General features: G+C 47.1%; 1 protein-coding gene across 3 annotated transcripts in view; it reads left to right on the forward strand.

Annotated features, from left to right (window-relative positions):
* LOC107216756 (homeotic protein ultrabithorax-like) overlaps positions 1-23,290 on the forward strand; it is a 118,983-nt gene that overhangs the window by 85,815 nt on the left and 9,878 nt on the right. For 2 of the 3 annotated variants that reach the window (XM_046730069.1, XM_015654043.2), the window contains one exon: positions 8,590-10,035. The gene's annotated coding sequence lies outside the window, so the exon portion shown is untranslated. Of the gene's footprint in view, positions 1-8,589; positions 10,036-22,705; positions 22,938-23,290 lie in introns of those variants that run through there. The other variant, XM_046730087.1, reaches the window with a different exon arrangement.

Genomic DNA, 23,290 nt, shown 5'->3' on the forward strand with positions numbered 1-23,290 from the left:
GTTTTCATTGTTCAGCCGGTAACCGAGACGCGCGGCACGTGCCCGAGGAGCTTGGCTTGGTGAGAAAACGGACATGCGCCAACGTTGGTACAGCAAGTGGAAGCTCCTATGAATGTGAATGAGCGCGGATTACCGTAGCGCCGGGGGACTGCTCGGTGTAGGTATAGTTCAATACCGCAGTCTGGCTTCGGTCTGGCTTTTGAAATGAAAATAGACGTTTTATTAGGTAGTAAAACGTGATTTCGACAGATTGATGCCAGCCCACCGCGCTGCCGTCAAACGATGCGATGGTCGGTGATCTTTATTGGCTTGTAAAAGGAGACATTTATGATCCATAAAGGCATCAGCGGTGCGACAAGTAGGTAGTAGCCCAGTAGCCGTGCCCCCGCCTCCGCTTCCCGCGACTCTCCCGCAACTCGAAATCGTCAGTCAACCCTTCCTCCTCAGCCCCGGGGAGACCATTAGCCCCTAGACGCCCTTCGTCTTCCGCGTTTCCAGGTCGCGACCAGAGAGTAGTAACGACAGTGCAACGGCCAAACCGACACCCACGTACTGCCAGCATCTATGGGCACGCGCCATCGCCCCCGCCTGGCCTTTTACGCTGATATTCGAAAGGAACGGACGGGCCACGGAATACCACCACCTCTGGTACACGGAGGCGCCAACCGAATCGAGAGAGCCTTCGAGATTTACAGGTTGCGTTACCGCGGTAGCACCTCGTAAACTTGGCTTAACGACTTCAACCGGGCCTAACTGCTTCCTTCCTGCAATCATCTCCCGACCTACCCCTATACAGAGTCACTCTGTAGCGCCACGCTTTCGCCGACATTTGTACAGGATGGCCTCGTGTCGGTGCAAAGATTGTCCGCGGTCTTTTAAAATCTGCACTTCATCAGCCGTCCACCACCGTCGATTACCCACATTTTTCATCCTCGATCAGAGACCGGATCGTTCATCAAAGCAGCTTTTGCAGTCCACCCAACATGGAAATGGTGTTTAAATTTCTCTTGCGTTATCGCTTCTTTGCCATCTTTGACAAATATAGTCAATCGAGTAAAGAAGCGACGTGATGTATATGGTCAGTGACAGATTGAGGCAGATCTACCAAACGTGCTTAAGAGGTAGTAGTTGGGTTTCAATGTCACCAGGGAATAGCAGGTACTAATGTCTTGAGCATTAATCTTGTTCCGGGAACGCCGACTTTGCCGTTGGCCACGTATCGCTATTTTACGATTTGTTTTGATTGCGGGTCATTACCATATAACGCCCTTCGTAATGGGTACAGCGACCACACGTTAAATCTTCTTTGTTGATTTTATCATGACATTTATGAGCAGTTATTAGGTGATACCACTCGGACGATCATAAAGTCTACGCCTTTGAAATTCAGGGAGTAGGGATTCTCCTTGAAGAATAAAGTGGCGGGGAGATAAATAGAGAGAAAGGGAAAAGTGACAAAGAGGAGGAGTGGGAGAGGTTGTCTCCAGAGAATCAGAGAGGGGAGGCTTATGGGTTGACGAAACATCCGCTAGATGCTGCAAGGCTTCCCAGGTCGCGTCGGGCCCAACCATGTTTCGAAGCCTGCTTAAATTGTTCAGGGTACTTCATTCTTCGTATTAGTGATCGCATCGATCGGCTTGGAATTCGACCAGAAGTCGAACTCACACGCAACCATGTAGTTTCGATTCAATTTCGGAGCTCACGCAGAAGCTCGTTTCTCTTCAAATTTCAACCAAACGCAATCACCGGAACGAATAGATTTCCGCGTGATGTTTCATCAACGTTCGATCGCATAGTCTGGGGAACACAAAAATTCGGTGTTAAGGGTGGAACTTGAGAGCGCAAACACCTCCCGGAAGATTGCAATTAGAAAGTGCAGGGGGGCTGATTTAAATTCGGTACATATGTAGATGTAAAACGCGGAATATCCGGTTTCCTGAAGATATTAACATTTTTTGAACGGAGAGCGGTCGGGCTACCGCGGGATTCGGGGTGCACGATGATATAGTTCGGTCGGGTTACAGTAGCGACGATACTGCAGCGGGGCAACATTTGCACAACAATGAGTGGTGCTGTACTCTAAAAACTTCCAGAATTCCCGATGCTCTTTGCGGGCGAAGGAGAAGAAAGAAGAAAAGGGAAGAGAAGCTAAAAAAATAACAGAGAACTTGAGGGAAAGAGAGGGTGCTGGTGTTCTGGCTCACTCCCCCGCTGGGATGGGATGCACCCAACATACGGTCCCGCTCGCTAGAGAACCAACGAACACAAAACCCAGTCCGACCTTCTCTTTTTACCTTTATTTTTACCTACCTTTTTACTTCTAACATTTTTTATTCTCTTTCGACGAACCAAGAGCCGGGCTATCCTGCAGGGCCTACTAGCACGCATCAGGGATGGGTAGATATTTCGAACACAAGCAATCGCGCTGCCGACTAGCGACGTTGCCAAACTGTAAGGTTCCCTTTCAATTTTCGACAAATCTCATCCCACGGAACCATGTTCAAACTAAGTCGGAATGAGCGGACTCACGAGCGTAGGGACAGAAGAAAAGGACATTAGTTATTCGAAATGACACGCAGATCACGTTACCCACTTGCGCGCAGCACATACTGCTGGATGGATATCATGATATAATGTGGATAACGCGTATGAGGATAAAGACGACGACGGCACTGAAGATGCGGCGGACCTCGGAGGAACGGGTTCGTATTTTAATTTAGTGAATTTATAGCTGGCAAACGCGGATGATACGCCGGGATAATACGATATGGGAGGACGTGAGCACCCGTGGCATTTTTTGACGTGCGTGTGGCTGAGTTACAGGCCGACGGTTGGTCGATGGGTCGAATTGGACAGGGTGCATGCGTACGCATAATACTACACCACGACGCATCCTCGCACGAAAATTGTACGTAGCTGGTAGGCGAAGATCGGGGGCGTGGTGGCGTCGGATCCACTAACTTTTACCGCGGCTTAATACAGCTCGGGTGCCGTCGTAAGCTCGCTTATTCATCGTAATATTGAAATAAGCTTTCTAAAGTTTCTGCAAGGGGGTTTGCGGAGGCGGTGGTATAACACGAGGTGGAGCAGGCAGGGAAAGAGAGCGAGCTAATTGTGATACACTCCGCAGGGAGTCCGCGTCTCAGGGATGGGGGATGGTTCTTCCCATGTACGTACATACAGAAAGTTTCACCCACACCCACCCGCAGTACCCGCGCCAACGGAGCCACGCAGGAGTTGCTCACCTACCGTACGAACTTGAGAGGAAGAAGAAGAAGAACGAGACGAAGGAGAAAAGCGGGAGACGCGGAGAGGGGACAAAGCGTAGTTAGTTATATACGTTCGGGCCCACACCGTCCATGTTGGCAGCACGGTGTTTTTCATTTTCTTTATATCACCCTTGACGCTCATAAAACCATTACCCGTGACCGAGCGAACACAACTTCTATCCATATAAACCGTATACCTATACTTGCCGCTCCACTTTGACGCGATACCAACTTGCAAGTTCCTCGTGCTTCTTCTTGTTTTTTTCTTCTTTCCACTTTCTTCCCTTCATTTCTTTCCTATGCTTTTTTATTCCTTCGTCTGTCTCCCGTGTCGCGTCGCGTCACTCAGTCATCCAGTACGAGGAACCCAATTTCTTTCTTTATAGAAAGTTAAGTCTCTTAGGTGCACGACGGGCAGGTGGCCCGTGGGAAAAATTCAATTCCACGGATTCGACGGGTCTCCGGATAGCCTCTAGGTTTCTAACCAAGTTTTTCCTTGTCCACTCCTCCCCCCACCGGCTTCTTCTGATACATCTGATACAATCAGACGAATCGAAACGGTAGGCCCTGTACTTCAGCGAACGATCAGCATCCATCGGAAAAAGAATCGTTCGTCAATTCCGCCTTACATTGAACTCTTCCAATCGCACTTCGCGGTATTGATTAGAATCAGAATTTCGAACGAAGAAGCGTAGGATGTGGGATTATTCTTTTTTCTTTCGTCGACTGGAGTATGAGAGAGAATAAATTCACCCTGTGGATGAAATACGGATGAAGATAGTCGTCGTGTATCCAAAGATCTCTAGAATTTCTCTGAAGTCTAGAAAATGTCGCGAAGGTCTGGAAAGAGAACGGATCCTGGGACGAATGAGTAAACGAAAAAACGGACAGAGAGTAGTGCAGCAGATAAGTCCTTGCCTCGCCCCACGTTATTTTTTTTTTTCTATAATTTTTTTTGCTTTCGCATTCGCCTCTTACGGGTTCTTCCTTTTCTCACTCAGATTCCAACTCTCTTGGCGTGTGATTAATCATCGGTCTCCTCTCTCCAAGGCTTACAGGCCGCGGTCCAGCCGACACCATCCGATGCTCGTTTCACTCCCACATTGAATTCGTTCCGCAAACAGATCGAGTTCTGTCTCCGCAGGGAGCTGACCGCGCTATTCGAGCGCACTCGCGAACGTTCCGGGGCCCTCAAAAGATATCTCGCACAGCATAGTACGCAAGTCGAAGAGGTACGTAGGCAGGTTCAGGGAAGGAGCGAGGTACCTACACGGCAACCACGCGCAGTGTACCTACCATGGAAAGGTGGGCAGCCCTGTGGCGCTGAGTAGTCCAGCGCCGGCAGAGAACGCAAAGTCCTTGTTGAATATCCGAGGTAATGCGTCACTCGCGCGATATCACCGGCAACACGTTGAGATTATACCCTGTACAATATTTTCGTCAGACGTTGGCTCTCGCACTTCTGCGCAGGCAAACATTCTCGCTGCCCGCGTTAAATTGGTCCCTCTTCACCGGAAGCTCCGACCACGATACCATGTTTTCGGGCTTCTCTCGTGCCGCCGATCTTCATATCCGACGATTTTAAACACGGTTCACCGTACGGTATTAATTAGGGAAATATTCGGCTAAAATAGAGGTAAATTCCTCCTCTCGAATGGTCGCAAGGAGGATCGACCACCAATACCAATTTGGTAAGGGTTCGTCGGCGTTTCCAGAGGGTTCAGGCACTTCTGAACAAGTGGGCGGCTCGGGCGTTGGCCGGGGGCGATGGGGCGCGGGGCTTCGAGGGTCGGGGGTCGGTCCGGGCAAGGGTGGTAAGATAGGCGGTCCGTCGCACGGAGGTGCCCCGCATGGGGTGGCTCTTGGCTCTCGGCTCACGCGACACCCGGAGCCATCTATATCCCCCGAGATTTATGGGCTCCGGTGCAACGGCTGCCCCAGCCTGCGCTACACGCCGGCACGTTGCGGTGTGTCGGCTATGGCGACGAGCTCCTCTCTCTCTCGCTCTCTCCCTCTTTCGCTCTCCTTCTCTTCGCGTTGGTCCATACCGGGCAGAACTTCAGCCTGGGGAACCCCGTCGTGATCAGCGCAATGTTGCCCCGCAGGGGTTACGCGCAATTCGCGCTCATGCACAGCGCGTCTTCGATATAAAAAGTTTCACTCGATCTCAATCCGATCCTCGGCCCTCCTCCCCCCCCCCCCCCCCCCCCTCCTTACTTCTCCTATCTCATCCTCGCCTCCAGTGGCAAGTGGTACCTACCACCGTCCAATATAATCTTGCCGCGCGATGTAGAGATTCCTGCAGCGATGTGAACACGCTCTCTCGACGAACGAATGGTCGAGCATACCTCCACTGTGTTTCGATATTTGGCGATTAATTCTAAGCAAATGATATTTGCCAGTCGTGCGATATCGGTTCCAAACTAAAGACGAAAATTCTTCCAACAGACCGGTATTTAACGTTATACTGACTTTTGACCGTAATATAGATAACCGCGATTGATACGTAGAATTGAGACGACGGTATCTCCTGCAATTAAGTCCCCTCCCTTCTTAACGACACGGAAAATGATCCTATTCAACGGTAACTGATGTAGTCCGTGTCAAAGAATTCGTGATAGCACGTTGCCGGTTGATCCAGAGTTTGTGAAATTGCTATACAAGTAGGTTGTTGTACCCCCTTGATCGCGACGTCCGTTGGCACCCTTCGCGTACCATCCCGGAGGTAGGTGGGATAGGTACGACTACCCCCTTCCATCGAGCCAACCCCCAACGCGGCCGACGGCCGGCCGGTTTACGAGCAACCTGTGGTAACGAGGGCGATAGATAATAACCGTTGCTCCCCCGACTCCTAGGAACTCGCTTCCGTCTGAACAGGGACATCGTGAACTCTGGTGTTAGTCTTCTTGTTTTACCGTGGAGAGGAAGAAAAAAGCAATACAATCTCGGAATCTATTCGAAAGAAGTGCGGAAAGAAGAACCGTCGGTGTATATTTATCATCCTCCCTTTTTTCCCCCTTTCAAAATGTGTTATCGGGTCTGAAGTGAGTCGAGTTTGAATAAGGAAAAAAAGTCAAACTGTTGGTACGGTACATAAATTTCATTGACTCCTTTGACTCGTTGGGATATCGTTGCACCGGCTTCGTAGGAAATGCGAAATAGTCGCGGGGCACAGTGTCGCTGGTGAATCCAGAGGGAAGACGTACCTACGCGCGTAAGGAATTTATTGCGGCTTAAAAAGTCTAGCCGCTTTGAAATCCTGATAAATGCGTACAGGGCAAGGCGAGTTCTTCCAGGTTATACGTAGTGCATACCCTGCACACTCTTCCTTCCATCCTACATATATAAAGCGTGAGCCGGTATAAACGCCTTGAAACTCTAGGCCGAAAGGTAAACTGCAAGGAGCAGGGAAGGCCTCGACTTTGCAAACAGCCGCTTTGAAGTGGAAACAAAAAGAACCCACGAATCGTCAGGAAAGAACAAAACCCAGTCGTGAAAATTAGATTCCAGAGGATGCTCGTGAAATTTGCCAGAAAAATAATATGATCATCACGTAGAGGAAATTCCAGGAGGATCTTGACTGGACGTTGCATCATGACAAAAGTCTATGTACCGGTGTACAGTCAAGTCGGTGGTGTATTAAAAAAGTGTCTGGCTTCTGCCAAGAGGAGTATGAACCTATCTTTGGTGTTGGTTGGCTGGGCGATGAAACTGCGGGTTCGGCTCGAAAGAACGGCGGAGATGCAGGACAAACAACTTTTTCGCGTCCTATAAGGATGAGTAATGGTGTTTCTACTTTCGGTACGATATTTGGTCGCGGTTCGGTTGGCTCGCCACGGCACGTGAGAGTAGGACCTCTTCCTTTTCTCCTGCATGTTTTCATCCCTCCCCCATCCCTCGGGCACCGCGTATTCTCATATCGTATATCGAGCTCCCTCCTCGTCGGGATGAAAAGGAAGCCGGGGAGCATCGGATCGGCTTGGCCGTTGAGCTGACCGTCCGAAAACCCTTCTTCGATCGGTGACCACGGTGGCAAGCCGTCGATACATCCATGACTGAGGAGGATCCCGCACACATCCACAACTTCCCCGCGGTAGACGCAACGTGCGTGTGTCGGACACAGGGCACCACGTGCAATCGCCCCATTACGAAAGGAGCTGAACGAGCAAGCCACCCTCCAACCCTTCCACCCTTCCACTCTCCCACCCTTTCGCCTCAAAGGGATGAGCTGTACGACCTGCCCAGATTCAAGGAGACCGATGGAAGTGTTTCTCTGAAATTGCATCTTGTAGTACAAAACGAGCTAGAGTGGGAAAGAGAGGGAAGTGACGTGTTAGCCGTTAGTAGTACGTGCAATGGTGATTCGTAGATGTGTGTTGTTATGTACGGAGAAATTTTTATTAACTTGAACTGCGTCCGGTTTTAGATAGACATTCATCAAAATGGAATCCCCGGTTCAAAGTTCCCCGCGCAGTTCTCCTACGGCGGCGACGTTTCGTCTCCGAAGGGTATAAGATAACCCGTATAAAAGACCGCGTCGGTCCGAGATATACCCTATACTCCACGTTTTTATACTTTCCGAATTTATTGAGTTATAGCTTTATAAGATCGGGCGATATTTCACATCATGGCTAGCATAGATACAAATAAACGACCCTGCGGATCGGAAACTTTTTAATTTATCACGGTGAAAGATTGCTGTTTCAGAAGACGAATATAACACCGTCTTTTTCACAATAGGAGAACAAAAGATGGGCGAATCGGATACGGCTTAAAGATTTTTCGGTTATTCCTCCGTTTCTTTAGTTTCCGACATCTATCGGTAGTAGGTAGGTACTAGTAAACATTTTCGAAATCCTCTGTATGTAAAAACGCCAGTTCGCAATATTATGTACCATTAAATAGAAAAACTTTGATAGTATCGAATGTCGTACGAGTGTTAACGGTTAGCTTACGATTCCGTAATCCTTTACATATTGCTTGATGAGATGAGCGAAACGACGAACCAGGGTATTACGACATTTGAAAATATGTGTAAGTATGTGTAATCCTCGTCGTCGAAATCCCGTTACGTGTCTGAGCGCGGTCGCGTGTTCAGTTTTTGGGTAAATTTCTTCTTCTTTTTTTTTTTTTTTTTTTTATCAATTTTGTCGGATAATCTCTAGTCCCGGGAGACACAAGGCTCACGTAACCGTGCAGAGCCGATGCCTCGGGAGTTTAGAAAAAAAAACGACACAACGGTATACAGAGAGATTGAACCCAGGTCTGAATAAAGTTTTTTTTTTTTTTTTTATTTTTTTTTTTTCATTTTCTGTTACAGGTGAGTGGAAGGCTGCGCAACGCACTAAAAACGCCGTAGTACCTAACTACCCACCCACCCACCTACCGACCCCCGTAATGCCAAATAAGTATCGATCGCATCTATCGATATAAAGAGACGAGGGCCGAGTGATAAATCGGTTGCGGCGAGTGGACTGCTGCTCCGGTGAGTGACGAATCCCGGACTCCCGTAGCTCACATGCCCAACACCCCAAAACCAACCGACCAACGTGTTCGGTCGACTCCTATCGATTCGCCGGATACAGTAGGTGTTTGCCTATTGCGGCCTGTAAGCATTAGTGCAGTGCATTTCGTTGCTAGAGGATTATCCATCCCGAGGTGTGGATCAGGGGCTCGAGGAAAGTTGCAATTAGGGCACGATAGACCTCTGGATACATTTACGAGTATGATTACGTACGCGAGTATTTATATGTGCAGAGGAAAGGATGCGAGAGTGAGGAAAAAATGGGAAAAAAAGCAATGAAACAGAAATACGTAATAGACGTGTTCGAGAAACGAACGCGTGTCTGAAATTATTGTAAATTACCTCCTAGGTGTAATAAACCCATATGCATATACCGCATATATATTATATATATAAAGGTGGATTCGATATAACTGACATTGATCGAGATGTGATTATTAAACTTGTGTTGGAATCTTATTGGTTTCTTATTATTTTCGTTTTTAAATCCTGTGTATACTCGACGTAATCCCGGACTAAATCGGCCTCGTCTTTTTAATCAGCTACTAGGTTACTACATGTATACGTAATAATTCGATCTAATCGTTGTTTACACCATTTTTTTTTTTTTTCTTTCTTTTTGTTAATTTTTTCGTTGTTGATCTACGATTACATGGCTCGGTCTGGAGGATCGTTTACACCATTCCCGTATAGAGCTGTCTAGTATAGTTTTCACGTAAAAAAAAAACAAATAAAATAAAAAACGTATTCGAGTTGAATGATCTAATCGCAAAACTTCACGTGGTTTTATTACATATGCGCTGTAATTGAGTGGTGAAAACGACACCTTTCGTTCGCTAATAGCGAGCTAGTGTACTTATTATCGAAATATTCGAGTGTTTTCGTTTTTGTCTTTTTGTTATATTAGTTATCATTAGATTGTAATAATTATATAGAAATTGTACACTAGGTATATATTATTATACGTATGGAAACGATTGCAATAACGCGATGTCCCCGTGGCAAATAACGAACTATTAAACTACCTAAACAAAAATTACAGTTTATAGAGATTGCTTTTCGAACCTATAATATATGCCTGTATGCCTCTTTGAAGTATTTTTAAGGACGAATCGCGAACATCACACAACAAACTAACTCTACGTACTGAAACCGAAACACCCCCACAGACTAATACTCGTACAACTACTTGCCAGCCAAGGCAGGGAAAATTATACAGAGACGGAATGAGTAAGAGAAAAAGAAAAGTAAAATAAAAAAGTATATATGCATATATATTATATATATGTATACCTTGATACGTACCTACCCAGTACCTATTCGCCTCTGGCTGAAAAGCGAGGCGCGACCCTAAATAGTAATTTTATTCTAGTTACGAATGTATACGAGTAGCTGCTAAGCATATATAGATAAAGATAAACAAAACACACTTAAAAAAAATAAAAGGAAAAAAAGGAAATAAAAAAGAAAAGTATTTCTAAGAGGAATGTAATATTATTAATTATTTATTTTGTGGGTCTCTTATACGAATCTCCATTGCTCCACTGTACTATATATATACATATATATATATATATACGTACGTACATACGTAATTAGTCGTTAGGCCGTAGGTAACTTAATTACCTTGACGTAGTTCTATACTTCTAAATGTGAAAGATTTACGTGAAGAAAAAATCTCATTCTTTTCCTTATTTCGATTACTTCATTTTGTATTTTCGTTATTTTTTTCACTTTATTCTACTGAATCGTATGTTGAATATGCATATATATATATATATATACGTTATATTTACCTCTTGAATTTCATTTTTTTTTTTCTTTCTCTTTTTTTACTCTCTTGTTAATTTTGTTTTGTAACATAATATACACTTTAATTATTTACGATCTGATCTAATGTCTGTATCCCAGCGGCCAGGGCCGCATCTGCTTCCTGTATTGTATGAACTTTAGAGGCGGTTGTCGTTCTGAACGCCATTGTAATATTACATATAATATAATAACTATTATAAAAATTGAAAAAAAAAAAAAAAAAAAACAATGCTAAGAAATAAATGCGACTTGAATCTATAATCAAACTGTCTATCGCTTCTTTGCTAGCGGCCCTGGCCGTGCTGGCAGAAAGACCCTTTCCATCTCCGAAATATCCAAACGCAAAGAACAACAGCTCTCTATAAGTACTTAATAATACACCCGTAAATCGAAATGAAATAGGAAACGGTGAAATTTGTTCAATCTGCCCTTCGAGTATCTCTAAGTCATCCGCCATCATCAAATACTCCGTACAATCAATCGCTGATATCAATTTCTCATCGAACCCGCAAGTTCCTCGGTGTTCAGTCAGAATCTTCGACGTGTGGAGGACGCGCAAAGGGGCAGCGAGCGGGACAGGAAGGACGAAACGTGTGGCGATTGCTTTACGACGCTTAAAATCATGGCAAAATGGAGTGTCATCGGCGGTTCGGGTCCCTCGTAACGGCCGTCAGGCTGATCCGGGCTCGACCTTCCGCTTACGTACGCGTTCATAAGTCTCTCTCTCTCTGATCGTAACCGAGCGAGAGAGGAGCAAAAGATCGAGAACGGGGCTTTGGAGGGGGAGATGAGGGGGGATATATTAATATGTTATTGCGGATAGACGGTGTCTCATGAAAGTCGAAAAGGACTTTGAAAATATGTCCCGCTGTACGAATCCGTCGGTGCGTGTGCGGGGAAAATACTCGACAGTGTTCACCGCGTTTCCATGCGTGTGTGTATGTGTGTGCGTAGGTATAGGGGAGATCAGCTGCATACGACGACCAGACCCAGCGGCTGCTGGCGAGACGAGGGACGCGGGGAAAAGGGATCGGGTAGAATTCAGCAGACGCCATTTGTATTAATGAACCTCCGACAATGGTGCACGCCCGATGAATTATGTACCTACAATCGAAACCGAACCTGCTTCAAGCCTAGGCATCGTGGTCCTATATCCCGCGTCCCGAATCATCATCCGCTAACCTCGTAGTTTTACGCGTACGCACGGTACTCGCCTTCAAATTACACAATACCAGCTACTATACCGAGTCTGGAAATGATCGACGGCATGTGCGGACGGTACGTAATATACGTCGGTCATCGAACGACTTGTGAATTTCGGCGCGAAGAGAGACCAGGTTATGACGGTTTTGATGAAAGGGGATGAATATACGCGAAATAGAATCCAATTAAGGGGTGTAGCAAGCACGGCCGTATGTTTGGGAAACACCCCTAGATCCCACGGCGCTCCGTTCGCAAATGAGGATAGAATGGCCGGGAAATTTAGTGTATCGTTTTTTTTTTTTTCAACCATTTTTCCTTCTCGTTCCTCTTTATTCCCCGGAAAGATAATGGACGCCTTAGCAAAAGGGCGATCAATTTACCCTGGGTAAGATGCGGTACATCCATCTCCTCGCGGCGCTGTATGGAGAAGGGGGGCATGGCGCAGGGATAAAACCGCCGCTTTACTTTGGATAACAGGGGCGCAATTTACAGCAGACAAAAGAGCACCTGTTCGTTGTTCGGGTGATGGAAGAAGGGGGTTTGAGCGAGCGGGTGGTCGGTCGGTCGGTCCGTCCGTTGGCTGGTGCACGGGGGTAAGGTAAGCCCTCTTACTCCGCCTCGTTTGGGGGGATGGAATAGCGTGCCTCGCAGACGTTGCGGTAATTGAATCCCACTAAGTTCTCCCGCGGCTGAGGAGCCGCTGGAGGAAGAGGAGAACGACGCTCTCGGAAAGGGGGTATAAAGAAATGCGGTGGTGGAAATGGAGATTGAGATGAAGGTGGATGCGGATTCGCTTCAACACAGAATCTTTCCCATGCGTGTATGTCTATGCGATGCCTGCGCATCGAGCCGACCAGCTGGAGACGGAAATGACCGTGCACCGTGCGATCCGTATAATTTTCGCAATTCATTTATGAAGAAAAAATCCGATTCGAATACTTCACGGAATGGAAAACGGAAAAGTAAGGAAAAGTATCAGGCTTGACGATGCTTTCCGAGTTACCGGGGTCGCGATTCGTGAAAACAAGTTACCGAATATCTGAGGCTAGCCCCTTTTGATTTTTGTCAAGATGCGATTCGAATTTGAAAGATGCAAGAAGCAAGATATTTTGCAAAAGCTACATAGAACTTTTTCTCTAAAAAACAAAAACGATTGCGACTAAATCCAAATCGTTGCGATCCACGCTTCAAAAGTTGTACAGAAAACATTTGGAATTATTGTCGGTGTTTGTAATCGGTTGTTTTTACGTACTTTCATAATTACGACTAAATCTTGAGTTTTCGAAAAATAGAATTCATCTATCCGCAACCACTTGCTAAAAATGGTACCATTGTAAAAACTGGAGGACGTCAGCCAAAATAAAAAAAAAAAAAAAAACCGGTCGTTTCTTGATTATCTCCGATTTATTTATTTATAAAATTATTTTTTCGTAGCAGATGCATGCCTCCGAGATTAGTTCAGACAGTCGAACGGGATGCGAAGACGCGGAGGGTCGGGCTGGTAGCGTGTTCCGTCCTCATATAATTACTCGGCGCGCCCACCGCGGTTCGCTTTACTCGCGTGTATGGGTATCTAAGCGGAGGTAAATGTCCGCGCTCGTGAATATACGGACAGACTCACACCGTCACGTGAGTTTTACACCCAACGACGGACGCCGAGTGTGTGTGGAGGCGGCGTGGACGAAGGCGGGGGAGGTTATTAGGCAACGCAACACCTCATCCCTCATCCCTCGTCCCTCATCCCTCATCCCTCATCCCTCATTCCTCATCCCGCGTAACCGAGCCGCATCCTGTATTATGTAACAACACGGAAACGAACGAACCGGGGTTGGCCCACCCCTCGATGTAACCATCCAGCTAGCCTGCTGGATGGCTGGTCCGGTACACGAGAGAAACTGCTAGTCCACCGAAATCATGTATAATTCGCAGATGCACGTATTTGCTCGCCAAGCGCAGCGGAATCCGGACACCGGTTCCTGTCGGTCGTTTCGAAATGAGCAGAACTAATTTCAGTTTAATTCTGCATGAAAGTAGAACAGCCTCGAATAAAAACGTTTACACAAAAGTGATACTGTTCAGAGTCGATGGCAACGATACCACTGACATTGTAATAACAGTCGAGCATTTGAGAAGCTTTTATTAGAACCTGTGTATAAAAGTTGGAAAGTAAAAAGGATGAGAAAATGTTGGCAAAAATTACCCGTAATCCTGTATCTGTGATCCTGTCGTCGGTGTAATTTTTTGTCAACATCGAATACTCGCGTGCGCATGTATACCAACGTTATCTACTTTTGCCGGTTCTCTCGCATCTCTTCTACAAGTGCAACTCTATGTTTGGCGTGTGTAAATATTTATAAGGGGAGAGAAACAGCACCTGAGTTACACTTTGATCTGCTTATCCCGGCACTTAAGGTGTCAAGCGTTCTTATTAAAATAATTTAACTTCTCGCCGGTCGAGATGCTTACGCATATAATACATAACCTGTAGCTACTTAAATACAACTACTATTACTAGCACACCCGCGCTTCTCGGCTTCGCGTTTTCACGCGAAAGCTTCCACCAGCCTATAACGCATATATCCACTGTATGTATTATACGTGTATAAATACTTCGAGGATATACATAGCGCGTCAACCGCCCACTTTTCCCGCAGAGCCACGTTCCCGTAATTGCAAAAATTTACGAGCTCCTCTCAGTTTGCGAGAAAAAAGCAATTAAATATCTGATATACATAGAATAAGCGCGTCCTTAATTATTCTGCATCTTAAATTCCCCGCAACGTTGCTTCAGCGACCGTTTTTCAAATATCACTTCTGATTTTCCCTTCCTCCAACACGCGTGGACACGGTACCGATACAGGTGCATCACGTTCTTGGTCTCCGTCAATTTCTCTGGCATGCATTTTCATTTCATTAAAACCACCTTTATCGCGTATAACGACATACGAAGCAGGCAAGTGAGTTAATTCGACTCGATGCAACGCAGGGCAGCCGTACCTACATCGGTAAATTAATGCCGCGGGATGCTCAGTCGGCTGAACCAGCGGGTATTGGCAGCTGAACTTGTCCAGGAACAGGGGCCCCAGTCGGCCGGGTTGTCCGGGTCGTCCGCCGGGCGGGCGGCGGATAATACAGGCGAGTTCTCCGGTGGAAAAGCTACCCCTTGCCACCGGCGCACCCGTCGTCTGCAGATAAATCTTTCTCGCCCTCTAATTGGCCGTCCCTTTATTTCTTGGTCCCGAGATCCCGGGCAGCACGAGCACCGGCACCGGCACCGGCGGCACCTTCTCTCTCTCGTCGCACGGCACGTCGCCCTCCTTGTCTTATCCGTCTATTTCGCTTATTCTCATCTCGTTTTGCCGACGTTTGCGGGCAACCGTCCAGGAAGTCCCCCCCCATATTCACCCTAACCCCCATGCCGCAAATTATTAGCATTATTAGACACGATATTGGCCGCTCCAACCTTCAGCCGCATCTCGGAACACTAATTCTCATAAAATTAAACTCTAATGTAGGTCTGTAAATCGCTAATCCAGGTCCTTCGGTCCTCCTTTCGCTCTAGAAGGTACACTGGCTAACTTCGGTCCGTTTTCTTGTACCCGGAATTGGAATTCTTGCCAACCTTGATTCATCGTCACCGCCACGTAAATTCGTATTGCATAATATCAAAATTCATTTCAAATTTGCGAGTGAGTTTCAACGATCGCAAGTTGAACAACTGATTCCAACGTTGTGAAACCGTGTTTATGCGAATTGCAGAAATACATCGTATCGCAACTCCGTAAAATGTCACTCAAGAACATCTACCTGAGTTTCTTCTGGGATTCCCATAGTTCCAATTAGTATTTATAGGAAATCGCAGAGTCTCGGTTCAAGGGCAAGGTCGCAACGAATCGACCTCGAAGGGGGGCACTAAATTCGCACCGGCGTTGGGTACCTGACAGTTTTAGGATTGGACGCGGTGCCGGCAGGGTCCTGAGAGGTAAAAACCTTGGGTGATCGTCGTTTTTCCAAAAATAGAGCACATACCGTTCCTCGTATTTAGTGACAATTGCCGACCTAACGGTAAGCGCGGCCGATTGTTTGCGGAAACTAAGGGAACGGCGGCGGCGGTTGGATCCGTCACGCGGAGAGCCGTCTTCTTTGTCTTCTTTTATCTGACGCAAAAAACGGTACCTCGTTGTCCCTATACAAGGCCAAGAGTAGCCGCTGTCCAGGGTTCCTTAATCTTCTCAGCGAGTGGAACCAACCCATGACCTCGTTAATCCAGAGCACCTATCACACGACCTTCAGCGCCTCGCCGTCGGCAATAGCGTCAAAATATTCTCTAGTGAAAGAAGAAAAAAGTGGAACAGAAAATAGAACGTGACCTTCTGAGTTTTTGCGTGTTTCGCATCGGTTTGCGCAGATCAACTCCGTGATGAATAATATGACTCATCGCGTGTCATGCCCGATTTTCAGAGCTGCACTGCGACTCCAGCATCGGTTCTTGGTTGTAATTATTCCAACGAAACTCGACACCTTAAAGGGTGTGGAAAATTCGGGATTGGGGGGAACGCGGCAGACGGGTCGGCGAAGATTTTCAACCGCGAAACAAAAGGCTTTGTAATTGCACGGACCCCCGGAGGGTTCGTGTGCCCCTTGCGGTTAATAATATACGCGCGAAGAAGCGTCGAGTTAATTTGTAATCGTTTTTGTGGTTGGCTGATGGGCCCGACTATCTGTATGTACCGAGTTACTCCGCGGGGAGGGTGGCGAGATACGCGTACTGTACATAAGGGAAACCATGATGGTTATGTAGATCAGGCGGGAGGGTGGCGTACCGTCTAACCCGACTCTTCGCACTCGGCCAGAGAAAATAAAGCTCGAGCAAATCGCGCCTCCGAAAGTAACCCTTTGCCACCAACCGTGAAATGGTGAAAAATTCTCGAAATTTGCTCATGCGGTTTCTCTTTGCTCGAACCGTACAATACCGTTGTTTTCCAACTATACGGAAACATTGAGATGAATGCGAAATGCTGTGATTGGTTGGACTTTTTTTTACAGCGATTCGAGAAACGTACACTTGAAATCCTCCGAAGAGTAATTGTAGCCTGATCGAGTGGCCCAAGTGATTGAACCGAGTTGTCTTTCAGGAATGACGTAGAATTGACAATGAGTAAATTTGAAAATACCCAGCACGTGTTTGCCGGCGAATGTAAATTCTGAGTGACAGAGACCCAGAACAGTGTAGCGTTACTTTTTTTCTCAGCATGTACGACGGTCACCGTCGATGATGGACATTTAGATATCCGTATACGTAGTCCTGGTTGGAGTCGGGCACTCGGGCAGTTGGACAATTCGTGCGAGTGACGGTCGGTCATCAAGATCAAGAGATCACTCGCTCGCTAGCCCGCGGTCTGATTTATGAAGAGGTAGAATTTCAGGGTAAAATATTAATCCACAAGTGGCAATATCACCCGGTGCGAGCTGCTCGGGACTTGGCAATTAAAACGTAGGTTGTTACGGAGAAACTAGGGACGGAGGTGAAGAAGAGACATAAGCACCGCGCGCGTTAGAGTATGATACGAGCTTCGGGGAGGCATTCTGCCAAGTTCTGGTTGGCGGGTGGGCCTAGGATCAGTGTCGAGCGAGTGAGTTAGGTTAGGTAAGTGGTGAGTAAATATGCAATACGCGTGGTTAACGTTGGCCCATTAAAATACCTTTGCGTATTGAAAATCAAACGTGCCTAGTGTCACGCATCCATCTCGGCAAACGATATTTGCGCGTTGCCCTCGGGCGCCATTAACCTCGGAGTGTATAATTTAATCCAAGCAGAGGTGGACTTAATGTAATCACTATTGTTGAAAATAAGGCACTCGCGTTCGCATTGTATGCGTAGCCATGCGCGACTCGCGTCCTACCGAACACTTGAATACCGGCCATACGGGTTTGATATGGTGACTTGGCTGTAATACCACATCCACTTTGTCAAAATTGGGCAAAATTGTAACCGAAAGTTTCAAACTTTCCACCTTCGATCAAGCTGAAGACGTTTAGGTTCACGAGAACGAACGTTTCGGTTGATCGGCAGCACCTTTTGCAAAGTCACGGATATCTCTGTTTCAATTAATAAAACGCGGTTCCGCAGATAGCGAATCCACGTATCGAGTGTGCCAATCCAAAGCGCTGGTCCAACGGCTGGTGGTCGCAGCTGGAGGGTCGCAGGGTGCCAGGTTGTATCGAGATGAGTTTTCACGCGGTTCGCGTATCCATTTTCCCCGACTAAAGGACAGTAGAGAAGACATGCACGCTGAGCGAATAACGGAATACAGAAATACGGTAATACGCGGGGAGCCCCGCAGGCGTGATCTATCGCAGCATCGCGGATTCGTGGACTCGTGGAGATTCGAGGATCCAGGGGTGGTGAACGGGGGCGGGGATGGGAACGATAGGGGATGGGTATACACACGTACACGCAGAAGTTCGTCGTCGTCGTCGTCGAGGACGACTGGTAGGAACGACGAACGGCGAAAATAGGGAGGAAATTCGAGGGAGGGAGATCGACGGAGCTTGGCGCCGCCGCCCCATGCTTGGCTTGCAAACCGACTTCCGTCCTTTGCGCGACTATTCAGACGCCGGTGGCGTTTTTACAGGCAAACTGGATACGAGGCGAGGGATGAGTGGAAAGAAGAAGAAGGATAAAAAAAAAGGAACGGTGGCGGGACGGTGGAAGCAGCGAAATATAGAGCAGGATGGTGGCTAGTATACTTATACGTGTCCGTATAGAACTCTGCAGGCTTCTTCAGCGGCTCTCGCATAACCGTGGTGTGTCGCAGCTATAGAGAGGGAGTGCGGAGGTACGATGGAACCAGCAGCGTCCATAATATATCTCCGGTCTTATCTGCCGCTTGCTGTTTACTGCCCGATAGACTCGGCAGATAGCGAAGGACTGTGCATCACCGCCCGCGAGCGAGTCACTTACTTTTATATATGTTGTTACTTACGTCACTGGGATTCGAGACAAGTTGGAAAATGGTGATGCCTTCGCAGAGATATGCTTCCCCTCCCCCCCCCCCCCCCCCCCCTCCCTCACCCACCCTCGGGCTTGGTCCACGCCCGGTTACCGCCCGGGGTCAAACTCTCTTCGTGGAACACCATTCCGAGGAAATGATCTACGCACCACCCGGACTTTCCGTCGGGAAAAGCACCGCCGCCTCAGAGCACCGACACCAATTATCATGTATACAATTCAAATTACAAAATATTAATTATCAAGTTCAGTTTCGTCTTACGTTTACTTCCTCTCTCTCTCTCTTTCTCTCTCTTATTTTTTTGTATTTGTCCCGGATAATTATCTACAGCCATCGGAAGAAGTGATCGATGGTCGTGTGAATTGAGGCTTAGGTTCAATTAACGATATTTCAGATGACCAATCATCTGCCAATAATGGCTGATTAAACGCGCCTCGGCTATTGCGTATAAGGTAGTTATTTTGATCTGAAGAAGACAGACTCTGAACTACCATAAAACCGACCACACCAAAAAACAAATTTCCAGTATCTTCAAGTGAGATCGTTTTATGATCAAACCTGTTATCGATCTCAGTTTCCGAGTAAAAAGTAGTGCTACTCAAAAATTCGTCAAAAAAATGTATGCTATAAATTTCATCGATCGTATGATCTGAAGGCGCTACTGAGAGGCATCACAATAGTTTGCACTATGGACTGCGATAACTTGAAAGCTGCACGCGATTTCAGGCTGTAAATAAAAATCCAGCGACACCCCGGAGCTGGAAGATAATTTCAGAATATATGGAGATCCGGGCACCCCGTCTTCACGGGGGGTATTAAACATCTAGCGCAAAGTAAGCACGACGGGGCGGATATATATGCGAAGGCATACACGGTAGCTGGATGGAATCGTGCGAAAGATATACACGGCAGTGGCAGCGCAACGTCGGCATCAGGGAGAGAAGAGGCGAGCGCGCGTGTCCTCCTGCAGTCTCCTCGCTCGCTCCTTCCTTCCTCGCTTCCTTCCGCCATCTGATCGACGAGCCAACTTTTCGTATCCCTCGGATTTGGGTCGAGTTTTTCTTCTTATATTATTCTTTTGGATGTACGCGTCGTCCTTCCAGCGAAAATCTCCCCACATCCCCATCTCCAACCTCCACCCTCCACCCTCCACCCACTTCCACCAGCTCAAACTCTTCCTCTGTCTTTCCTCTTGACAAAACCTGCACTCTTTTCTAACTGTCCAGCAAAGTTGTTATAGGTTTGTTGGGAAATACAAATAGATCGAGGAAGTACGAAAGAAATGACCCAACTATTCATGTCCCCCCCCAACGATAATATTGCGAGAAAACAAACACGGCTGAAATCTTACTTTCGCTGTTGGTAAGCTCGGATCGTGAATCACAAGCCAAGATCGTTGAAGTACTCGACGCGTGGGTCACAGTCAATTTTTGACACACTATCACTGTCTTCCTAGCGCAGACGAGCGTGACTTTTCTTCGTCTGTTCATCAGATCAGACGGATGTTTTCTAGCGCTTAGCTGTGACCGCGGTAGGCCATGTTGGCCATGGGTGCCAACCCCTCCGCACAGCGTGGCTACGGCACGGAGCATGGGATGCACCCCGATGGTCTGGTATGGGAGTGGAGAGAAAAACGAAGGGGAGAAGTGCAGCTGCCATTGAATGGTAGCTGCACCGTCAGGTTCGACTGGCTAGGCTAGGATGGCATGGGCAGCAGCCATACTTTGCTGTGAAAATTTTTCTCTTACAGTGTAGCGTGAGCATGCCAATAGATCCATGGTGTACGGCAGTGACAGAGTTTTACCTACGCGATATATTTTATTACGGATTTGTGCCTGATATTTGTGAACACGAGCGAAGTGCGACTACATAGTGGAGCCGGAATTCGCATAGAGACGTACTGTGGCTGTGAAAGGCTGGACGAGCTTTAGCCTTCGCTAATCTGCTTCGCAACCCGTTTTCGAAATGGCGTCCAATCTTACAGACTTCGCGCTATTCTTCGGCTGTACACGGCGACGGTGTCACAAAGTAATTCCAAAATATCAAACTACGATTACGTTCTGATCTGGTTCTGCATGTCAGTCAGATTTCGAATTGTTTAGTTGTAACGCGTCGATAATTCAAGATTGCAATATTTCATACAGCATAACTGGCAATGAGAGTTAATAATTCTGAGTATTTAATCATGGGGATGTAGTTTTTGTTCATTATAGTAGGCAATATGGTTTATAACAGGCAACTGAAACGTTGCTAAGTAATACAGGAAGTTTTTAATGGATGAGTAAGTGAGTGGATGATTGTGAAAAAAATATTCAAGCACTCAGGCACTAACAATAAGCAATACAAATGTATAAACGAAGGCCAGAATGGATTCCGCAAGTGCTATTCGAAAATCCGTATACAACTGTCCAAGATCGCTGTGAAGATATGACTCAATAATCCAAATCGTTGATTAAGGAGCTGACGAAACGTTATACGTGTTTGAGGTCAAGTGATACCGAATCACCCAAGCGTGTCTAATCCATCGGCAAAGTCGGGGTCAAGGTGTGAATTCCTATGCTTTTTTTTATGACCACTTCAAAGTCTCAGACCCCGTGTGTATCTACAGATTAAAATGAGTATATTCCGAGAGTATGAGATGCAGGGGGGGGGCTGAATTATCGCCGTGGTCAACTGTCATTGCTGCTTGCTCGAGTAGGTGATTTAAGAAGAGAAGTATGGTGGCACATGACTCTTTAATAAATCGTTGAACGTTATCAGCAGCTGATCGCCATGCGTCATGGCGCGGAGCGTTGACAGAGCCCCCCCCCCCCCCCCATAGTCCCTCATCCTCGTCCCACACCCCAGTCGACCCCTCATCCCATGGCGTTGCGCGCACACTCACACACACACACACACACACACACACGGTGCCCTTAGAAAGATATGGCATTGTACGTGCGGGGATGGAAATAATCTATGGCTCATTCATCTACATTTTATCCGCGAAAGGTACTTCACTCCGCTTGTTATCCCCATCCCCTCGGCACCTTCGTACCTTCGCCCCCATCCCCAGGGGAGGGGGATAGGCCACACCCACCCGCGGCGCGGTTTGCCTCTCGAGAATTCAAATCCAAAGAACCATCCGGCGCTATCGACATTCCAATAGCGTTCTTATCGCGGCCGTTTTCAGAAACGGCTAGCTGCCGTATCCGTCGCACATATGAACTGCACCCGGCTTTCGACGCCGCTGTCCCACAGCTTCCGTATTTTACATTTATTATACATCTTCTTGGCGTGGTTTTGGAAATTATTTTTTTTATCGACTCAATCAATTGATTTATCAGCCCCCCTGCCCGATCAACCCCACTATTATATTCCCCTACCCAGATACCTGCTAGCATTTTTCCCCTACCTGTACTTTCCGCCATCGTTCGAGACATACCATTATATATATAAGTATTGATGAAATGTGTTCACTTCGTCAAAGGATACGCAGAGGGATCGGAAATAACGTTTCCTCATTAATGCCCGGTTTGCCGGAGAGCTTAGCTCGAGTGTTGAATTTAGTGTTCTCGGGTATAACAACCGTGCAGCGTTTACGTATATACGTGGCGCTCTCTTTACCATTTTCCTCGTTTAAACTAAATAAATATTTATCACACTCTGCACCAAATTACGACCTTGACATAACCCCCTCTGTATAAGTACTCGCAACGTAGGTCGCGCGTTACATATACATATGTACGTACATACATGCATACGTATGTGAGTACACGCGTACAAATGCACACACCCGTACGATTGCACGAATAAATGCTGCGCAAGTAAAACAGTAAAAGCTGCACTTTCTCTTTTCAAACAGTTTCGTTCGGAGCAAAAATTACTCAAGCATAAATTTTCAGCTCCGAAAAATTTGGACCATCGTGCGACTTGTCGTGATCTTCTTCGTCGTCGTCGTCGTCGTCATCGTCGTCACCATAGTAAAATCTTCCTCCGCAACGAAGCTATGGGAATAATAACAATGATGCGTATCCGCGAAGCGTATCAGAACCGTATCGGACATGCCGATTCGTAATGCGCGGTTTCATGCATGCATCTCTGGAGGAAGAGTTACAACGGGAAGAGTCAGTCACGGTGAGGTTCTGTTTTTTTCTGTTTTTTTCATTCATTCATTATTTGTTATTTTTTATTTCGCAAAAAGCGGCACTCGAGGGAGGGCGGAAGGTGGTTTGAGGTGGGGGCGGCGGGGCTCGGGGGTGGGACTGGCAGCACAGACATATATCCTCGGCCATGCGTTACGGGTTCAGCTAAATCCGCCGTGATGAATGTGTTGGCGGGAATAAATCCGCAGCGCATACCCCCTGCCTCCCGCCTCTGTTTTCCCGCCCCGGTTCCACCCTCGACTTTCCCACCCCTCGGATACCACTCTCACTCACTCACTCACTCACTCACTCACTCACTCACTTTCCCTCTCGCTCTTTCTATAT

The sequence above is a fragment of the Neodiprion lecontei genome, chromosome 1 (assembly GCF_021901455.1).
Source record: "Neodiprion lecontei isolate iyNeoLeco1 chromosome 1, iyNeoLeco1.1, whole genome shotgun sequence".
NCBI classification, from domain to species: Eukaryota; Metazoa; Arthropoda; class Insecta; order Hymenoptera; family Diprionidae; genus Neodiprion; species Neodiprion lecontei.